Source organism: Schistocerca piceifrons, chromosome 1 (assembly GCF_021461385.2).
Source record: "Schistocerca piceifrons isolate TAMUIC-IGC-003096 chromosome 1, iqSchPice1.1, whole genome shotgun sequence".
Lineage (NCBI taxonomy): Eukaryota > Metazoa > Arthropoda > Insecta > Orthoptera > Acrididae > Schistocerca > Schistocerca piceifrons.
In genome coordinates this window covers 487841629-487863631 of record NC_060138.1, presented here as the reverse complement: position 1 = coordinate 487863631, position 22003 = coordinate 487841629, and positions in this window count along the sequence as shown.

The following is a 22003-nucleotide window of genomic DNA, read 5'->3' as shown; positions in this document are numbered from 1 at the left end:
TAAAACTCAACTTTCGTGTCGAGGATCGGTGAGCCACGGACCTCGTAGCAGTGGTAACAGCACCACACACACTCCGACCGCGCGTGGGCGCCGCCAGCGGCCTCAGCCAAAATACGCACCGCGGAGATTTCCTCGCTGCTCCACGCCAACCGACCAACAACTCGCACACAGCACGGCCGGAAACTATCACTGCCAGGCCAAAGATAGTACAAGGTGCGAATATCGATACACACCGCTGCTGCCACTCGTGGAGAGAGAGGATAACATCATAATCGCGATAACCGTGGGAGACTAAACACAGAATAGCAATCAAGGTTTAATCCAACGCATAACATGAGCCGGCCACGGCTTAGTCGCCATCCGCTTATGATAACTCATTAGAGAGAACTTTGACCCAAACAGATATTGCATTTATTGACTCTAAACACTATCTTCAACGTCTCTTTATTGGTCTGCGTGTAGTTCCATGGTATTGCAGTCCTTTGATGTATAGACAATGGGCTCGTCTTAAACCCTCCTCATTCTCCTTTTACGCTAATACCACCCCGATGTGTTAAGACAAGCGTCTGCTTTCAAGACTAGAGAGCATGAGATGGAAAATGGTGTGTCACGGGGCGTGTGTATCATTATACGTTTTTATTTAATTAAGATCCTCCTAGGTGTATTTCCCCGTCGTCTTGTTAAACACACACCTCAACAAAAGTTTGGAGTTTACTACAGTCACATCTTATAGTACACACATCGAGGATTACACAGTACCTTATTAAAAAATAAACAGAATTCCTTCTGAAAAGGAGAAGGATTATTGGTTAGTTAGCAAGTAATTAAGACCAATACGAACTCTCTCCTAAATGCACTTCTTGAAAACGAGAAGAGTGAAATTCTTCATTTCATGCCGATGATTATAAGCCTTTAATAGTGAGTATGGCCTCTCCACACACAGATGGGTTCTTCCACTCTGCAAGGCATGCTCTGAATAAGACCACCATCTTGGTGTTTAAGGTCCCACTCCTCAATGACAGCTTTAGTGAGGTCCTGTAGATTGTCAGACGGATACGGACGTTGTGTAATGGCCACCTTCTACATTTCTCATGCATGCTCAATCGTATTCATGTCTGGGAGCAGTGCTGGCCAATGCATTCGGTTTATTTTGCATCTTTGAAGATATCGAGACACATACGGTGTGGCCTTGCATTGTCGTCGACTAGGGTGAATTGTCACCTAATTCATCTTTGTAGAGACTTAAAACCGTTTGTACGACGTCGTGGAGGTATCGGAGACCTGTCAAATTGCTGTAGATGGGAATCAGAGGAGTCTGCCGTCCCATCTTTATTTCCGACTAGAACACTACATTTCCACCTACAGACGGATAGACTTCCTTAATATATCGCCGTTCCTTGTGTCATCTAGCGCTTCTCCAAACCCTAACAAGTCTAGCGTCGGGTCACAAACCAACCCTGGTCTTGTCAACAAGCACGACGTTACTCCATTGTACAATGGCCCAATGTTGTGCAAGAGCCCAGGTCCTTCGACTGCGTCAGCTACTTTGGTTCAGTGTAAAACTTCTCATTGGTCTCCTTGAGTGAAGACCACCCAGATGCAATCTTCTACACACTGCTTGGTCTGATATACGGATCCCTGTTTCACAGGAGAAGACAACATTTCTGGCTGTATTTGTTGAGAGTGTGCGAGACGGAGGAAACAATCCTGCCATGGTCTTGTTATAAGAGGACGACCACTGTGAGGTCTAGCGTTCACATTTCCCGTCTCTCTGTAATTTCTCCACTCCTTAGACACACCACTTTCAGTGACACGTAACTGATCTGTTACATCTTGCTGTGTATGGCTTACTGAAAGTGAAGCCACTATCCTGATTCTGTCAAAGTGCTGAATGCCTCTATGTGGCTGAACACAAACTGAATGAAGCTGTTGTTGACACTGGACTGTTCGTGGTACGCCGCCGCAGCAGCGGTATGTTTACATGACTGGGAAACGACCACAAAGCATGCCAATAATAAACACCACCCAGTATAGGGGTTCTAACTAAATAAGGAGTGTAGTACCTAGGTCAATGGAGACCTCTATTATCGTAGGCTACAATTTGCGCTAGTAATATAAAATTTTTTTAGAGGTGTGCATAAAATACTGAAATAAACCACGTCAGGAGCAAATTGCTGCAGCCGTCCTCAAAGAGACCCTGCCACACGGCCGAAGCATTGGTTTATTTTTCTGTTTTGGTATTTTAAGGACTTTGTAACGCATCAGTAAACCCAGAACGATTTTAATGAGGCTGACAATGGCCACGGAATCGTACGCATTTATATGCGTTTTAATAGGTTAAAAGCTCGCTCAAAACGGGGCTTCCGGTTGTATAGAACTCAGTTGCAGCTTGTGCAACGAATTTGGAGCTATAGTTGATTTTTTCCCGGGAATGCTTAGCTCTGCTAGATCCTTTGAGTGTACTAGGGAATCTATGGCAGCTATATTTACGTTTCCTCACTTTTTCTGACCTTTGCTTAGCCACTGTATCAAATACGTGCGTTGGACAATACTGTGAAAGCACCAAAGCGCGACACGTTACTACGCTTTGTATGGTGCAGAAAACCCATTAGTATTCGCAACAGCGTCCAGCAGTTTCTGAGGGGATATATACAGGTCCTGGATGGTTTCCAAGGGAATGTTACACCATCCTTCTGGCAAAATAGTGGTAATGGATAGCGGTCGTGCATTCTCCTCCCTAAGTAGACTGCAAAGGTTCAATAATATTGAGCTCTTCCGACTGTGATGGCGAGGGGAAATGTGACAGTTTATCCTCGTGCTCACGGAACGTGTCCTGGACGATGCGAGCTCTGTCGACAGGAACCCGTCTTCTTGTAACACAATATCTCCAATGGGCAATTGACCCGCGGGCTAGGGGTAGCGTCTTTGATTCATCATCGAAACGTCTTCGGTCCCGGGTTCGATCCCTGCCTAAATTTTGATAAATTATCAGCATTGGCGGCCGAAGACTTCCGGCATAAGAAGTCAGCCTCATTCTGCCAACGGCCTTGTCAAAGAGGAGCGGATAGAGGATAGAGGTTCAGGGCACTCTCTTGTCCTAGGGGTGGGAAATTGCCCCTAATGGCGGAAGAATCAGCAATGATCAACGACATGAGGATGCAGAAGGCAATGGAAACCACTGCATTAAAGACACGTAACTTGTATCCACAGGACATGTGGCCTGTAATTGAAGAAGTGTCATGATGATATCTCCATTGGCAAAAGATTCCGGAATAGTCTCCCATTCGGATCTCCGGGAGGGGACTGCCAAAGGGGACGTTACCATGAGAAAAAGATTGAATAATCAACGAAAGGATAACGTTCTACGAGTCGGGGCGTGGAATGTCAGAAACTTGAACGTGGTAGGGAAACTAGAAAATCTGAAAAGGGAAATGCAAAAGCTCAATCTAGATATAGTAGGGGTCAGTGAAGTGAAGTGGAAGGAAGACAAGGATTTTTGGTCAGATGCATATCGGGTAATATCAACAGCACCAGAAAATGGTATAACAGGTGTAGGATTCGTTATGAATAGGAAGATAGGGCAGAGGGTGTGTTACTGTGGACAGTTCAGTGAGCGGGTTGTTCTAATCAGAATCGACAGCAGACCAACACCGACAACGATAGTTCAGGTATACATGCCGACGTCGCAAGCTGAAGATGAACAGATAGAGAAAGTGTATGAGGATATTGAAAGGGTAATGCAGTATGTAAAGAGGGACGAAAATCTAATAGTCATGGGCGACTGGAATGCGGTTGTAGGGGAAGGAGTAGAAGAAAAGGTTACAGGAGAATATGGGTTTGGGACAAGGAATGAAAGAGGAGAAAGACTAATTGAGTTCTGTAACAAGTTTCAGCTAGTAATAGCGAATACCCTGTTCAAGAATCACAAGAGCAGGAGGTATCCTTGGAAAAGGCCGGGAGATACGGGAAGATTTCAATTAGATTACATCATGGTCAGACAGAGATTCCGAAATCAGATACTGATTTTAAGGCGTACCCAGGAGCAGATATAGACTCAGATCACAATATAGTAGTGATGAGGAGTAGGCTGAAATTCAAGACATTAGTCAGGAAGAATCAATACGCAAAGAAGTGGGATACAGAAGTACTAACGAATGACGAGATATGTTTGAAGTTCTCTAACGCTATAGATACAGCAATAAGGAATAGTGCAGTAGGCAGTACAGTTGAAGAGGAATGAACATCTCTAAAAAGGGCCATCACAGAAGTTGGGAAGGAAAACATAGGTACAAAGAAGGTAGCTGCGAAGAAACCATGGGTAACAGAAGAAATACTTCAGTTGAATGATGAAAGGAGAAAGTACAAACATGTTCCGGGAAAATCAGGAAATCATAAATACAAGTCGCTGAGGAATGAAATAAATAGGAAGTGCAGGGAAGCTAAGACGAAATGGCTGCAGGAAAAATGTGAAGACATCGTAAAAGATATGATTGTCGGAAGGACAGACTCAGCATACAGGAAAGTCAAAACAACCTTTGGTGACATTAAAAGCAACGGTGGTAACATTAAGAGTGCAACGGGAATTCCACTGTTAAATGCAGAGGAGAGAGCAGATAGGTGGGAAGAATACATTGAAAGCCTCTATGAGGGTGAAGATTTGTCTGATATGATAGAAGAAGAAACAGGAGTCGATTTAGAAGAGATAGGGGATCCAGTATTAGAATCGGAATTTAAAAGAGCTTTGGAGGACTTACGGTCAAATAAGGCAGAAGGGATAGATAACATTCCATGAGAATTTCTAAAATCATTGGGGGAAGTGGCAACAAAACGACTATTCACGTTGGTATGTACAATATATGAGTCTGGCGACATACCATCTGACTTTCGGAAAAGCATCATCCACACAATTCCGAAGACAGCAAGAGCTGACAAGTGCGAGAATTATCGCACAATCAGCTTAACAGCCCATGCATCGAAGCTGGTTACAAGAATAATTTACAGAAGAATGGAAAAGAAAAATGAGAATGCGCTAGGTGACGATCAGTTTGGTTTTAGGAAAAGTAAAGGGACGAGAGGGGCAATTCTGACGTTACGGCTAATAATGGAAGCAAGGCTAAAGAAAAATCAAGACACTTTCATAGGATTTGTCGACCTGGAGAAAGCGTTCGACAATATAAAATGGTGCAAGCTGTTCGAAATTCTGAAAAAAGTAGGGGTAAGCTATAGGGAGAGACGGGTCATATACAATATGTACAACAACCAAGAGGGAATAATAAGAGTGGACGATCAAGAACGAAGTGCTCGTATTAAGAAGGGTGTAGGACAAGGCTGTAGCTTTTCGCCCCTACTCTTCAATCTGTACATCGAGGAACCAATGATGGAAATAAAAGAAAGGTTCAGGAGTGGAATTAAAATACAAGGTGAAAGGATATCAATGATACGATTCGCTGATGACATTGGTATCCTGAGTGAAAATGAAGAATTAAATAATCTGCTGAACGGAATGAACTAATGAGTACACAGTATGGTTTGAGAGTAAATCGGAGAAAGACGAAGGTAATGAGAAGTAGTAGAAATGAGAACAGCGAGAAACTTAACATCAGGATTGATGGTCACGAAGTCAATGAAGTGAAGGAATTCTGCTACCTAGGCAGTAAAATAACCAATGACGGACGGAGCAAGGAGGACATCAAAAGCAGACTCGCTATGGCAAAAAAGGCATTTCTGGCCAAGAGAAGTGTACTAATATCAAATACCGGCCTTGATTTGAGGAAGAAATTTCTGAGGAAGTACGTCTGGAGTACAGCATTGTACGGTAGTGAAACATGGACTGTGAGAAAACCGGAACAAAAGAGAATCGAAGCATTTGAGATGTGGTGCTATAGACGAATGTTGAAAATTAGGTGGACTGATAAGGTAAGGAATGAGGAAGTTCTACGCAGAATCGGATAGGAAAGGAATATGTGGAAAACACTGATAAGGAGAAGGGACAGGATGATAGGACATCTGCTAAGACATGAGGGAATGACTTCCATGGTACTAGAGGGAGCTGAAGAGGGCAATAACTGTAGAGGAAGACAGAGATTGGAATACGTCAAGCAAATAATTGAGGACGTAGGTTGCAAGTGCTACTCTGAGATGAAGAGGTTAGCACAGGAAAGGAATTCGTGGCGGGCCGCATCAAACCAGTCAGTAGACTGATCAGTAGACTGATTGGGGAACAAACATTAGACCTGATCAGCTAACGTAGTCGCATAGTCCTTGTCAGTAACGTGACACTGCAGAGCAGCAATGTGGCCCATGTAATAACACGATTTCGTCACCTAAATCATCATCGAATTCCCGTCATCTGACGCTCTTGTGATGTAAAGTCGGCCAGAAGTTGGAAAAAGCGTCAAACAAGACACGTCTTGCCAAATGACAATCTTCTGTTGAACAGTACATGATTTATGGCTTCGCCACAAAATTTTCCTGTCACGGGAATTTGCATCAGTGATTTGTGGCTATCAAATTTCTGGACGCCCTGTACTTACCTGCTTAAGAAGCTTCCATCGTTTGGTGCTGACAGGGTTCGCGCGTGCGACGTCCTGTTCTGCAATGGCTTGCAACGATGTTCCTATTTATTTTCGTCGCAATCCTCGTTAGTGATCGTCTGTAGCGATCACTCGCAGTACACAGTTTCATCCGCGTTGTAATTTAACGGATGATTTTTCTTCCGCTTTCCCTGTATGCGACATGAATTTTCGATCGAGTGGCTGTTGAAACAACAAACACTTCGGCTCCGTTGCTCGCAGGAGCACACACCATACGACCACGAACAGTTTACCCACCTTCGAATTCAGTTAACTCCGACACAATGTACTCGCAGCCACATTGAACTCTATTCTGACCACGACTGACACTTTCAACGTGTTGACGATGTTTCACAGATCCCGTTCGTGGTCAAATACAGCATCTGCATCTGCGGGCTTGGCTAACATTTGCATTTATGTTCAAGCACGTGTTTCTCGAGGTTTTTCTTTTGTAAACGCTCGTGGCCAGTTTACTAAAGGTTTCATCGCTACAGCTGTGGAGGCCGGATTGCCACTGTAGTTACCGTAGGCGGAGTTTGTGAGTTCGTGAAACGGCTTCTGGTGCAGTACACCGTTAAGGCAGTTTCTCTCTGCCACTATTACACAGCTGTGCCCCAGGGTCAGGTAACAGGATACAAGAACGGAGGTTCTACAACACTGCAACAAATTAATAAAAAATTCACACAAATGAGTTAAAAAGGTTTACTTATCTTTCTGACTTGTTGAGTGATTAAGTCTGCAACACTGCATGTAATACAACACAAAAAAGGCTCTCCATGGCTAAGTGCAAATAATCGTAGGTCAACATCACAGTACTTAGCAATGCAATTTACAACAACAATCTGTTCACTTCTTAGACTTCACTCAACGACGTTCCGTGTGTAAGTCAGACGTGGACATTGATCTATAACCAAGTGGGCGAGGGCTGCTCTCCCAAATTCCGAGTAGGCTTCTGTCCGTTTTCGTCCGGTATTAGCGGCTTGTACTCGGCCGGCAGTTGGCCGAGGCGTTGTCGATATCTTCATGCTCAGGGCCGCCGATGGCGCTGATGGAACTCGCGCAAATGGCGAGTCTCAGTGGCACTCTCACCAGCTCGCATCTTTACGCCTGTGGTGCTTTCGCCGAGACTGTGTCTTGTTCGGACGACACAGCACTTTCTATATTTTTCTCCAATCGCTGTCGTCAACCACTGTCTTAAAAAAAACCTGTACGTCCCTCAACGGCACCGAAATGCTTCGTCTTGATGTAGAAGTGTCAAAGAAACATACGACCTTTCAAATAGAACTACTCCAGCCTTTGGAGCCGAATTTGAGAGGATTAACAGAGAGCAGCAGAGACTATGTAGAACTGTTACAGTATTCATAGAAGAGCTCGAACAGGGTCAATGAAAACGTGATTGATTAAACATCTACTGTTTCGACTTGGCCCTCTATCAAATGTTCAAATGTGTGTGAAATCTTATGCGACTTAACTGCTATGGTCATCAGTCCCTAAGCTTACACACTACTTAACCTAAATTATCCTAAGGACAAACACACACACTCATGCCCGAGGGAGGACTCGAACCTCCGCTGGGATGGCCCTCTATCGCTCCCTAACTTAAGAACTATAAGTACTACAGCCATCATCCCCAGTAATAGGTTTTGCATATTGTGTTTGGCTCTAATATTTCCTATGATTTGTCCTTTCTATTGCTTCTTCCAACGGCAAGTTAACACTTTTCTGTATAATGTATCATGTGTCCCAATATAACTTGCCTTCTTTCAAAGACTTTTCTATAGTCTGTTCTCTTTATTACGTGTTCATTTAATTGTCTATGGACCAAATTCGTTGGTCTTTTCAGTGGTACTATATTTCAAATGTTTCCTGTTTCTATTACTGAGCACTTTCCGAGGTTCATTATTTTACTTTAATACAATGCTGTCACTGAGTGCTACACTTGTGCAATTTTCTTTCTCAATTTTATACGGTGGTATGGAGCCAGTCAGCTCTACCCAAATGGAATAGGACGTGTACTAGTTAATATTATTTGCAAATATGCTCTATTACAAAGTGAAAGGTGGCTAGCGGAGGTTATACGGCACAGAGACGTGCATGTAAAGTAATTACCCAGTTCGAAATAACCACATCAAAGGGCTTCCGAGACCTGAGTCAACAAGAATGCCGTTACACTTGTACCGGTTATACATGTATTCTTCTCCTCCTCTTGCTCTACTGCCAATACATTTATATTTGCAGGTATAACGCAGAGACTCCTTGTAGTCTCGAAATGAGCGGACCTATCATAAAAACTAGGAAACGGACCAATAAAAACCGCTTGTCTCCGACTTTTATTACCATTTTGACAAAGCATCGGTAGTTGATCGACTCATAATAACAGCCGTACGGGACGCAAGCGGTAATTCTGATAGTGGACGTTAATATTTTATCGTGTACACAGTAGAGCTATAGAAACAGCAGATATAGCGTCAGCTGCGTTCTCTGAATGCATTGCCGGATTCTTATGTATACTGACCGTCTTTTAAATTATGTCACCTGATTACACGCCACTGACTGCGGCACGCATAGTCGAAGCGACGCAATTTATTTAATGTATTTTAAACAGATTTTAATAATTGTTGAGATTTTCAATTATGCAACTCGCTCTTATGTCTATTTAATTGGTAGCACTTGTACGGACCAGATTGTAGTATGTAAGCATTTTCACTGGGTAACGTCACTCAGTCTTCTAGTAGGGGACTCGCGGAGATGGACGCTTATACCACATACTGACGCAGCCATCGGGTAATAAATAATAGGTATAATTTTTAATTTACACACCTCAGTTCATAGGTCTGCTGAGAATGATCTAAGCGTCGAAATCAGTTTAGTCAATAATCAATATTCGATAGCATAAACTGATAACCTTTATTAGTTAACAATTGCTACTATAAACACCATTATGTCCAGGCGCCTTTTCTTTCAACTCTGTTTCGAATGGCTTTGTTTAACTCATTCGACAGTGCTGTCCAAACGTCCTTTCATTATTGATAATGTGTCTGTCTGATTTTGTCTTGATCTACATTCTAGACAAATATTGTAGGTCGGTAACCATTTACCAGGTATATGATTAAATATCTGGAATAGAAATAAACAAGCAGGCTTATATCTCCCACACAGTGAGTGATATAGATTGCCAGGATATATGCAAACATAACATGCACAATAGATGTGCGGGCTGCCTAGCTCCAAGGCAAGCACCTTTTAGCCTTCCATTTAAATCTGTGATTTTTTGGTAAATAATAAGAATTAGGTTTTGCTTATTACTTCCTTAGATTTCGTGTAAACTTGATTCAAATCCAAGGATATGAAATATTAAGCAATCTCATGTTGCGAGTCATCGTCATCTTGCGGTGCAAAGAAAAGTATCTTGTTTTAAGGTAGCGTGTCTTGGAATTGTTATTTGTACAACAATATTCAGCCGACCGGTGTGGACGAGCGGTTCTAGGCGCTTCAGACTGGAACCGCGCGACCGCTACGCTCGCAGGTTCGAATCCTCCCTAGGGCATGGATGTGTGTGATGTCCCATAGTGCTCAGAGCCATTTGAACCATTTGAACAATATTCACTGCTTTACCGAAAATATTTTAAAATTATGTCGTTGAATATGTAGAAATGCGGGTAATATAAAATATCTACAAAAATCAAGTGGATCCAATTGTAATAGGAGACAAAGAAATGCCCGTTTTAAGTAGGGACTAATCTCCGTTGTCTCTCTCTTCTTCTGTACTACCTGTATAACAAAGAAACAGTAACGGAAATAAAGTTTTAGGCTTGGAATTAAAAATCATGATGAAAGGATATCAACGATAAGATTAGCTATTGTCATTGCGATCCTCAGTGAAAGTGAGGAAGAACGGCGGGGCTCATTAGATGGAAATGAACAGAGTAACAAGTACAGAAAACGGACTCAGAGTAAAACAATGGAATACTAAGATAATGAGGAGTTACAGAAATGAATTACCCATAATAGTAACATCAAAATTGGGGAACACCCAAGAGACGTAAAGTAATTCCGCTTTACGGAGAAAATGAGAAGATTATAAGAAGCATGCTAGGACATGCAAAGAGGACTCTCCTTGCCAAATGAAGTGTACTAGTATGAAACATTTGTGAAATTTCTGGTGATGTTCGATAGTATCACAGAATTGCGTGGAAGGTAACCATAGACTTGGGACACTGGAAATAAAGGAATCGAAGCGTTTGTGTACTGGTTTTACAGAAGGATATTGAAAATTAGGTGCAGTGATAAGGTGATCGATGAGGAGCTCCTCCGTACTTTAGACGAGGAAAAGAATATGTGGAAAACGGTGAAAAGAGAAGCGAATACGATGATAGGACATGTGTTAAGACATTCGGAAAGAAATTCAATTGTATGAGGGTGTGTGGTAATGGGCAAAGCATATAGGGGAAGGCAGAGACTGAAAAGTATCCACCAAATAATTAAAATGTCCTATTCTATGGTGAAGAGATTCTAAAAAGAGACGTGGTAGTGAGGAGATGTATTATACGACTGAAGACCACATGAACCCACACACCCACACACCCACAGACACAAAGACACACACACACACACACACACACACACAAAGGTAATTTTAAGAAAAAAATTACCTGTGCAACTAGGTCTCGTAAAACTCACTCTGCACTCCATGTTGAATCTACCTTTGCTATTAATTTGTCTCCCTTAATTTGCTAGCGTGTACTAACGATACATCGTGAAATGCAGTTGTAGAGGACGAGTAATATCTCAGGGTAAAATTCTAGAGTAGACAACTACGAGTTGAACTGACAAATTTTAATATCTGCAAACGACTGATCGCACTTTATCAGCACCCCTTTCAGGTTCTGCGAACTGTGGCAGCGAGATACGGCTCCGCTCACTGTGCAGCGAGCAGCGGACATGTTAGCCTGAGAGCCGTCTCGTGTCCCGCCATTCCAGGCTGCGGTGTGCTGTCCACCATCACCCAAACACTATAGCCAGCAGTCGATTATAAGTATAGTACTAGCATTTTGCTCATCGCTGCTTTCGCGTAAGCATATGTCATACAAGTAGGGTGTCTCTGCCGATTGAGCAGCTCCGCGAGGTCCTTTGAAAACATGCTGCTGCGGTTGTCGCTGAAGGCTGTACGCATTACCTGTGTGGCAACCAGTCGTGTTTCGCTTAGCATTCCTCAATCTAAAGCCCTATTGAAATGTGTGGATAAAAAGCCTAGGTCAAGGTGGCTAAAATTCCTTTATTAATTACTGGTTCCAGCTGATTGATGAGCCTTCTTGATATCTAAAACACAGAATGTTCCACAAAACAGGTGAACAATAGTAAAATACATTTGGTATTTAAACTGCCTTTCTATGACCCATACCAATAAAAACATTACTTAACTCACTATACATCAGCCGCCAAGCATTACACGTATTAATAATCTGTTGAGATGAATCGTTCTTGTTATGTACACACTAAAGAAGGTCGTCATGGGTTTCTCTCCTGATTTGACCATGTTAAATAACCTACATATTGTGCAGAAATCACTGTTTCATTCTTTACAAAGACTACCATGAAGGAAAATTGAAAGGTAATTTAGTGACTGAAATTAACAGTGAACTTTGTTTCTGAAGCACTACGAAATTCAATAAAATAAGGTTAGTCTTGGGCTACCTCAACAATCATTTCGAAAGCTACTTGAATCTATGCAAATTAGAAATAAGAGGTTTAACTTTGAACTTGAATTAAATGAGTCTGAACAATTAACAATAGTAAAATTTAGTACATACCAAGCTGAGTTGCAGTCACAGGTAAGCTAAAATATGGTAACAAAACTAGCACTCTTAATTTGTGCTTGTGTAATCTAAATATTGTAGCCAGCTATGAATACCTTAACTGAACTTTGAAATTGAAGCAGTGAAATCGAATGATATTACTTTAATGCTGGCGTTTAAATTTCAACGGCACTCGAGTTCATTTCGGAAAAGGAAGGGACCCTGCTTAGTAATGCAACAGGGACAATGAGCAACAAAGGTTCATGCTAAGTTGCTGTATTTTAGTGATGGAGTAGTTTGAAAAGCTGAGGTCTGCCATACATTTCTAAAACTTTACGTGCTTTCAGTCTTCCTTATTGGTTGATTGAAGCTTTGAAGCCGTCGATCGCGGAGGTGGCCATAATCACTCTTTGTCGCCCGTAGCTGTTGCTGAAGCTGGATGTTGACGCGCCTTCTTCTCGACACGGTCACCAGGCGAAACGGGCTCATGATGTGTGCCTGCTAATGTTTTCCGTCCGCGACACCGTGTCAGAAACTATCATAGCAACTCGAGCGCAATTTCAAGCTGCCAAACTCCGAATGCACGGCAACTCGCGGGAGCGTCACACAACACACCTGCCCCACCGCCCTACTCCAGCCAGACTCTGCTCTGCCCGCGCTCCACGCGGCAGAGTTAACACTACCAAAGATCCTAAACACTTTGGTTCTCCACACGACCTATCGATGTAATCGTTCGATAGCGTAGTTTTCCCTTTGCAAGACCCAGCGTAAAAATAAAAATAATATTTACAAAACAAACCAATTATACATCGACATATATATATATATATATATATATATATATATATATATATATATATAGTTGTAAAACAATTACAATTTGGAAATAAGAGGATATGCATTTCTGGCGTTACAACCACACCTCACATTAATGGACCACCTTCATTGACGCTTTACATGACGTATGCACATTGAAATTTTTGTGGGCCAGTAATGAAAATTACGACGGTTCACTGGACTACAGTATCTCAATGTGGGTTTTTCAGAAAACATAACACACTTAGATGCGTCCGGGGTGAAATTATTTCCTATCGGTTGTCGCAGAAAGTAACGAACCTACTCAACTTATACCCATGCAGTTCCTGGGTCAGGACAGGTGACTTGTGACATTTGTACTACTCCCCAGATTTACGTCAGTTGTTTGGGACTGCAGACTGCTGCATCTTCTCGTAAGCTGACATGTGGCTCGTGGCACACTGTACCTAAAATTAATAAATAAATCAATAAGTAAAATAAAATAAAATAAAACAGAGATCGGCAAAACGGAATATCCATTGTATTTCGTGAACTCAGCAGTGATTCTGTTAAAATTAAAATTTCTACAAATAATTTGAAAAAAATAGAAGAAAAATGTTTAAGATGAAAAAAGTAGTTGAATGACTAAAGTACATAGTAATGTAAAAATAAAGGAAAATGATTATATTGCTAATTGTTTGTAAGAAAGAGTGCCATTTCAGTACAGAGTGCATCACGTAGTAGGATACTGAAGCTTCTTGAATTAGAAACTGATTAGCTGTAGCTGATGATGTTGATGATGAATACTATCTTACCATGAGTGTGTAGAGATTGGGCTGAGAAGTGGTCACTGTTGGTGGCGAAAGTGGGAGTTGCCATCTGTTGGAGACCATGCTCAGCAGGAGTCCAACCCATCAGGTGAACAACCTCTTTTCTAAAATTCGTGAAATGGGACGCAGTCATATCTTCAAGATCTGGAACAAAACTCACCAAAAACCCCATCCAGGATTATCATTTGAGGTGTTGATTTATGACCTGATGTAATTCACAATTTTCTCTTCAATATCAGATTTTCTTCTTTCCATTTTTTTCTTGTGGGGAGATCCATTTGCTCCAGTTTCCTCTGCATTTGGATTTATTGACTCGTTTTCTCTTCTCATATCACCATTTTCCTCTGAACGCGTATTTATTATTACATTTATGTCCTTGTCAGGTTCTTATTATTCCTGAGTTTCACTGACAACCAGCCGTCAGCATCTATTGAAAGAGAAGGTGGAGATCGAGAATTCTCAGTCTCTTTACATTCTTTCACTGAAATAGAACGTTGAATTAACTAAAAACTGATCATTTATTATAATGACTGACGATGTATTAACTACAATAATTATTTCATTTTAATTCAAGTATCACATTTCTTGTTTTTCAGATATCTAGCTACTGGGATGTCTTTCAAATCTTTGGCTTCAATATTTCATTGGAGGGGAATGAATTACTGGTTCGGATGTCTCTGAGACAACGGATGCAATATGGGCTTCTTTGCAACTATCGTACACTGCAGTTCCTGATGAGAGTGTGTGGAAGCATAATGCACAGCATTATCAGAAACTTTAGTTCTGCCCCCTGCAACGGTGCGGTTGATGACAAGAATGTCAGAATCAGAAAATTTAAAAATAACAGGATTACGTTATTATTGTTATAAAGGTTATCCACTAGTCAACTTATAGCAAGTGCTGATGAAGACAGTTGTTTTACAACCATCGATGTCGGAGATCATGGAAGAGACAGTGACGGGGATATATTCCGTTCCTCACATAGAGAACTCTTGTTGGATCTAGGAAGGTTGAATTTACCAATACTACAGTCGCTACCATAAGGAGCAAATCAGCTTCCTGTTTCTCATTTATACGTTGGCGACTAGGCCTTCCCTCCGTAAATCTACTCATCCGGCCCTACAACAGAGGTATTGATGACTTTTCAGTCTTCTGTTGACTTTACGTCGTAAAACAGTAGAATGCGCATTACGAATGCTCACGCATAACGTCCGTGTATTTGATGTGCCTTCTGCATTTAAATTCATAATTGCCATTCCTGCATGTTGCACAGTTACATTCGGAAATCAGAAGGTGCTTATATGCACCTAAAAACCTTCATTTCCCCTTTGAAGCTAGTCGTGACAGTTAGAATTCACTGGTTGATGAGAGCACAAATTTAAGTTCAGCGAAGGCTATCAGGCAATATGTTCCAATATACTTCTTGATTCTCGGCATACCATTTCCTTCACAATGATGATAGGATTAGTGAAAGCAACGAGTAAATGCTTTAGTTTATTTTTATGTATTCGTTCACATTTTTACCTGCAGACGCAGTACAGGTGAACCAAAACGAACAATGAAGATTGAATCACTTGACAAGAGAAAATTAAGCCCTAGGAAACTATTTTACTGGTTTCAAAAAACATGGTTTCACGAAATGTACGAAAATAGTGTTTCACGAACACAGTTTGCATGAACCTGTGTCTGTTGTCTGTTTGTCACAAGCAACTTCAGCTTCACGTCTCATGAAACGGATTTCTGCTGAGTGCACCATGCTTAAGCCCTGGCCGTTTGATTTGAATCCTGTCGGTAGTCCCCCAGCACCAGCGACGTGCTAGTGGTATGTATGTACCCACATAGCATACCGAACCAAATTTGTTGATACGTTCTGAGATTCCTATGTACGGCAGCGTACGTGTACATTCAACAGTCTAACGGAACATCAAACCGCACCGGAGGGACCTTGTCGCTCCGTTGACACTAGCAGCTGTACATTTCACCCACGAATCGTTTAGAAGACACAATTAATTGTAATGGACGACAATGCGCACTCCTTTTTTTTCCTTAAATGAAGATTCCGCCAACAGAAGATACATCTGAACACAGGTAATTATAGGCAGCATGTTGCATACACCCCAACATTTTAACGCATCTGTCACTGAAATTTATAAAAAAAATTATTTACATTGATTTGTACAGAGTTGTCTGAAATACACCAAAACAATTATTTCCTTTCAGAAGTAATTACTCGTTGCTCTAACTTCCTGCTAAATAACTAAGCAGATCAAGTTCATAGCTCTGCAGAAAGAATAACGTATCTTCTGCTGAAATGTCTAAATAAACACTCATTCCTCTTATTATTTCGTACGTTACAGAGAGAAACACCTCGTCTGAAACTTAGCAAAGCAGCTCACTATGCGAGGGTCCTTCCAGGTAATCTCTAGAGAAAGAAACAGTGGATACTGTACAACAGATGTGAAACGAAACATAGGGCTGTAGACTGAGGAGTGCTAAACGAAATACGTCAAATAGGCGATGGGTGCAGCCTTCAGTGACTACCGTAGCAGAATGTTGTCTAAAGATCTATCACCAAACCCAAAACTAATGGATGTTGAATAAACTGAAACTGATGGAAACAAAAGAAGCAGAAGTAGTGAACTTCGTGTTCAAATGTTCCTTTACAGATATTAACACATGAATAGTAACTTAACTCTCGCACTGTTCGAATATGGCTGACATAGATATTAGAATGACGTTGAAAAACAGTTGAAATAGCCAGGGCTTGCCGAAATCCCCATCAAATGCAATACAGAATTTTTGTTTGGTAATCCCCACCATTACCCATAATATCACGTAGATTCTCCTCCCTCCCCCGCCCCCCTCACCAAAAAAGGGGCTGTGCCTAGTAGTTGGAAGAAAGTGCAAGTAACTACCGTGTACGAGAAGGGAACGGACATCCGTCTGTTGCAGAATCAGAACGTACTCTGAGGTCGTGAATAGTGTAGTATCTCGAGCAGAGTCGGTCCAAACATTTGCCACGCGAAACGCAACTCATGTTCTTCTCATATGAGATCCTAAAAGTCATCAACACAGTCAGATAGTTTCAATATTTCCAGATTTCTGGAGAGAATATTACTGGGTACCGCACTGACACTTACTAATGACAACACGTTTATATGTTTGTCGTGTTAAACGATCATAGTGAATCAATCGAGCATTTCTCTTTACAGGGGATGCGGAATGTTATCTTCGATGTAGAATCATAGACAGGAGTAACTTCAGGTGGACCCCACGGAAATGGGTTTGGTTCATCTGTTGAAGTGGCATGTTACTGACCTGATAAATCCTTACGCCACAGATCAGAGTCTGCAATCCAGGTAGCAGACTGTGTATACCGTGCACACACGGTTCCTTCTTTTTATTAGGTGATTTTCCTTCCAACACATAACGATAGCTGCAGATAATCCGGAAGTTCAAGATCAAAGGAAATAGTCACTACAGGCGAGAGTATTATGAATCTATTAATCAATGCTCACCAACTGGTTCAAAAAAAAATGGTTCAAATGGCTCTGAGCACTATGGGACTTAACATCTGTGGTCATGAGTCCCCTAGAACTTAGAACTACTTAAACCTAACTAACCTAAGGACATCACACACACCCATGCCCGAGGCAGGATTCGAACCTGCGACCGTAGCAGTCGCGCGGTTCCTGACTGCGCGCCTAGAACCGCGAGACCACCGCGGCCGGCACTCACCAACTGGCAAAAAAGCGAAAGTGTTTGAAGCACTCCTAGAAAGCAGTGGAGGGCACACAATACTAGATACAGTATTTTGGTTAAAACTGGAAACTGTGGGAAATTTAGGCTGATGGTAAACTTATGCGGTGCATTTGTCGTGGTGGACGAAAAAATCTATCCCACGAAGACGTAAATTGAAACTGGATGTGAGATTGTCTGGACAAGACTCAGCATCAAATGCGAGCATAAACGTATAATCGGGAGTATTCTGTCGAGCACCAAATTCACCTCCAGATTTGTACCGTTACCAGAGTCACACGATAAGGTCGCACGATGAGAGTTGCAGCTGCGCCTGCGCACCAGCATGAAGGTGCAGGCAGCAACATGCGGAGCCATCGTGGGAGGCTGGCTGTGATGGAAGAACGGAACGCTAGGTGCTAGGCATGTGCAGAAAGTAAGTGTGCTGCAACCATAACGCGCTGTGGTTTTTTGTTTTTTAAGGGTTGGCAATGGTGAGTGGTGGAGGATCCCACAACCAGATCGAGCATCGCAGAATCTTGGTAGTACGTAAACCCACGTTGTAGTGTCCAGTTGCGAGAGAAAATGTCAGTAAGACATTACGCCAAGGGCGAGCCACCTGCTGTATCCGCTCCTATTAACAGACAAAAAGGCAGTCGCCACAGGGGCGTCACACCACTTCTTCTACATGTGTGAAAAGACATCATTTTGGTAAAATTTCTGCTTTGGGAGGAGACCATCATTGCACAATGATTCGGCAAAATTTCTGCTTCGGGGGGGAAGACCATCATTGCGCAATTAAACTAAGAGACCCTAAAAATCTCATAAAGAGAAGGGATGTGGATGAGAGGATGTGCTTGTAGTACGACAAAACCAATCCTCACACAGCCTTAGTTTCCAAGGCGCCCTGACTTCAGATAACGTATTTAAACCCTCCTAAAGCACACAGGACTGGAAATACACTACTGGCCATTAAAATTGCTACACCACAAAGATGACGTGCTACAGACGCGAAATTTAACCGCCAGGAAGAAGATGATGTGATATGCAAATGTTCAGCTTTTTAGAGCATTCACACAAGGCTGGCGCCGGAGGCGACACCTACAACGTGCCGACATGAGGAAAGTTTCCAACCGTTTTCTCATACGCAAACAGCAGTTGATCGGCGTTGTCTGGTGAAACGTTGTTGTGATGCCTCGTGGAGGAGGAGAAATGCGTACCATCACATTTCCGACTTTGATGTGTGCAGGATTGTAGCCTATCGCGATTGCGGTTTGTTGTAACGCGACATTGCTGCTCGCGTTGGTCGAGATCCAATGACTGTTAGCAGAATAAGAATCGGTGGGTTCAGGAAGGTAACACGGAACGCCGTCCTGGATCCCAACGGCCTCATATCACTAGCAGTCGAGATGACAGGCATCTTATCCGCATGGCTGTAACGGATCGTGCAGCCACGTCTCGATCCCTGAGTCAACAGATAGGGACGTTTGCAAGACAACAACCATCTGCACGAACAGTTCGACGACGTTTGCAGTAGCATGGAGTATCAGCTCGGATACCATGGCTGCGGTTACCTTTGACGCTGTATCACAGACAGGAGCGCCTGCGATGGTGTACTCAACGACGACCCTGGGTGCACGAATGGCAAAACGTAATTTTTTTCGGATGAATCAAGGTTCTGTTTACAGCATCATGATGGTCGGATACGTGTTTGACGACATCGCGGTGAACGCACATTGGAAGCATGTATTCGTAATCGCCATAATGGTGTATCACCCAGCGTGATGGTATGGGGTGCAATTGGTTACACGTCTCGGACACTTCTTGTTCGCATTGACGGCACTTTTAACAGTGGACCCTACATTTCAGATATGTTACGACCTGTGGCTCTACCCTTCATTCGATCCCTGCGAAACCCTACATTTCAGCAGGGTAATGCACGACCGCATGTTGCAGGTCCTGTACGGGCCTTTCTGGATGCAGAAAATGTTCGACTGCAGCCCTGGTTAGCGCATTCTCCAGTTCTCTCACCAATTGAAAACGTCTGATCAATGGTGTCCGAGCAACTGGCTCGTCACAATACGCCCGTCACTACTCATGATGAACTGTGGTATCGTGTTGAAGCTGCATGGGCAGCTGTACCTGTACGCGCCATCCAAGCTCTGTTTGACTCAATGCCCAGGTGTATCAAGGCCGTTATTACGGCCAGAAGTGGTTGTTCTGGGTAGTGATTTTTCAGAATCTATGCACCCAAATTGCGTCAAAATGTAATCAAATGGTTCAAATGGCCCTAAGCACTATGGGACTTAATTTCTGAGGTCATCAGTCCCCTAGAACTGAGAACTACTTAAACCTAACTAACCTAAAGTCATCACTCACATCCATGCCCGAGGCAGGATTCGAACCTGCGACCGTAGCTGTCGCGCGGTTCCAGAGTGTAACGCCTAGAACCTCTCGGCCACCCCGGCCGGCAAAATGTAAGCACATGTCAGTTCTAGTATAATATATCTGTCCAATGAATACCCTTTTATCATCTGCATTTCTTCTTGGTGTAGAAGTTTTAATGGCCAGTAGTGTTTAATTTCAACCAATGAATAGACGCAGAAACAGTTTCTGAAGAGGGGTGTAGGAGCCGACGGGCGAGTTATTCGAGGAGGGCATAAAGAAGCTTGTGCCACGGCTCATGCGTTGCACGAGGTGGCAAGTGTATCGACAATATCCTGTAATTTTTTCAAATACAATTTTATTAAAAAATATAAAAATATAGTACTCTAACTCTCTGAACATGTCTCGTGCAGTTGAGAAGAATACTGACCACCAGAAGGCAGAGTGTTGTGGAACTGTCAAACAGGAAGCATTATAAGACACGCTTGGGTGGCCAAGGGCTGGAGCAGAGCTGCCAAAAAGTCTGCGCTGTATGATGGTCCCAAGTACGGTAAGTCGATGTTATTTCAGGAAAACAGCCTGCCCCATATGCTTACTGGAGTGTGTGAAGTAGGGTTAGCCCTCGAGCAGCGTGTGTATCTGTTCGCTCTCTCTCGTCCTACTTTTTTAGTTGAAACTCTCTCGAGGCTGCAGGGCATGTTGTAAGGCTGCCTGCTGCTGCGTGTACGGTACTATATTTGCAGGAAGCGAACTGTGCTACTGCATGGCGTGTACAAGTAATCTCGTATGTTAATTTTCGCTACTGTCAAATGGTTAAGTGGCTGACCCTCAATAAGACAACTGTTTTACAGTCTATCGCTCGATTTTGTCTCGTGCTTTCCCGTGATTTTAGAACGCAAAGCTATTCACAATAATCTTTCATGGCGATTAGGTACATTTTCAGCTGTCCTTAGCTGAAAGACGAAATCAGTAACCCCCTTAGCGACCGACTGCAACCTCTTGCGTTACTTTCAGTCTGTCGACCGGAACTATTGTTTTATCTCGTATTCTGGATAATGATTTGTCCGATTTAAACCTCAGCTGTGTTTGCCACTACTAGAATGACGATTATTTTTGCTCTGGATTCTCTGGAGCACATAGGCCGTGTTAGTGGAGTCCATTAGCGTTTATCCGGTGATGGATTTACTATGAAACATCCAAGATAAAATTTTTCATGCCAGATAACTCCTTTTTGGGGTGTATAGTATCTTAAAAGGGAGTTAGTATTGGCCAAATCCAGACAGAAACGATTTGCGACTGCCCTCTGTCTAAAAATGTGAAGGAAATGTCTTCATAAAGATGGTGAATTTCTTTCGGAAGTTAGTCCCAAATGTCGCTCAGCTGAGGAGTCGAGCAAAAGATGGAAATATTTTGAATGTTGTTCGGCCCTGCAGGCTTCGCTCGGAGCTCTAAAGGTACCTCTGGCAAGCCCTCCTGTGCTTGCGATGCAGGAATTTCGGAAGTAGTGTTTTGTCCAAACGGACGTTTCCAGAGTGGCCGCTGCCCTACTTTAGGAATATCAGGAATAGCCTGTTGGTTATTCATCTCCCAGCCTTTCTCATTTGGAAGCTGAGTACTCTGTGTACAGTACTGTTTGCCTTAAAGATGTTTAAGATGTATGTGGAAAACCAGACGGTTCAGCTAGAAACAACCAAACCCTCGGGAGGGCAAGGCACTTGCGGACAGGGTGTGTTGGCAGTTGATTGGGTAAGACCTCTGCGTTTCACCTGAAGGTTAAACGCATTCGGGTGACAGAGAAAGTTGTCAATGATGATCGAAAACAAGACGAGGAACAAGAACAAGTTATTAACATCCAACCAGGAGAAGTAGTGTGCCCAATTGTGAAGGG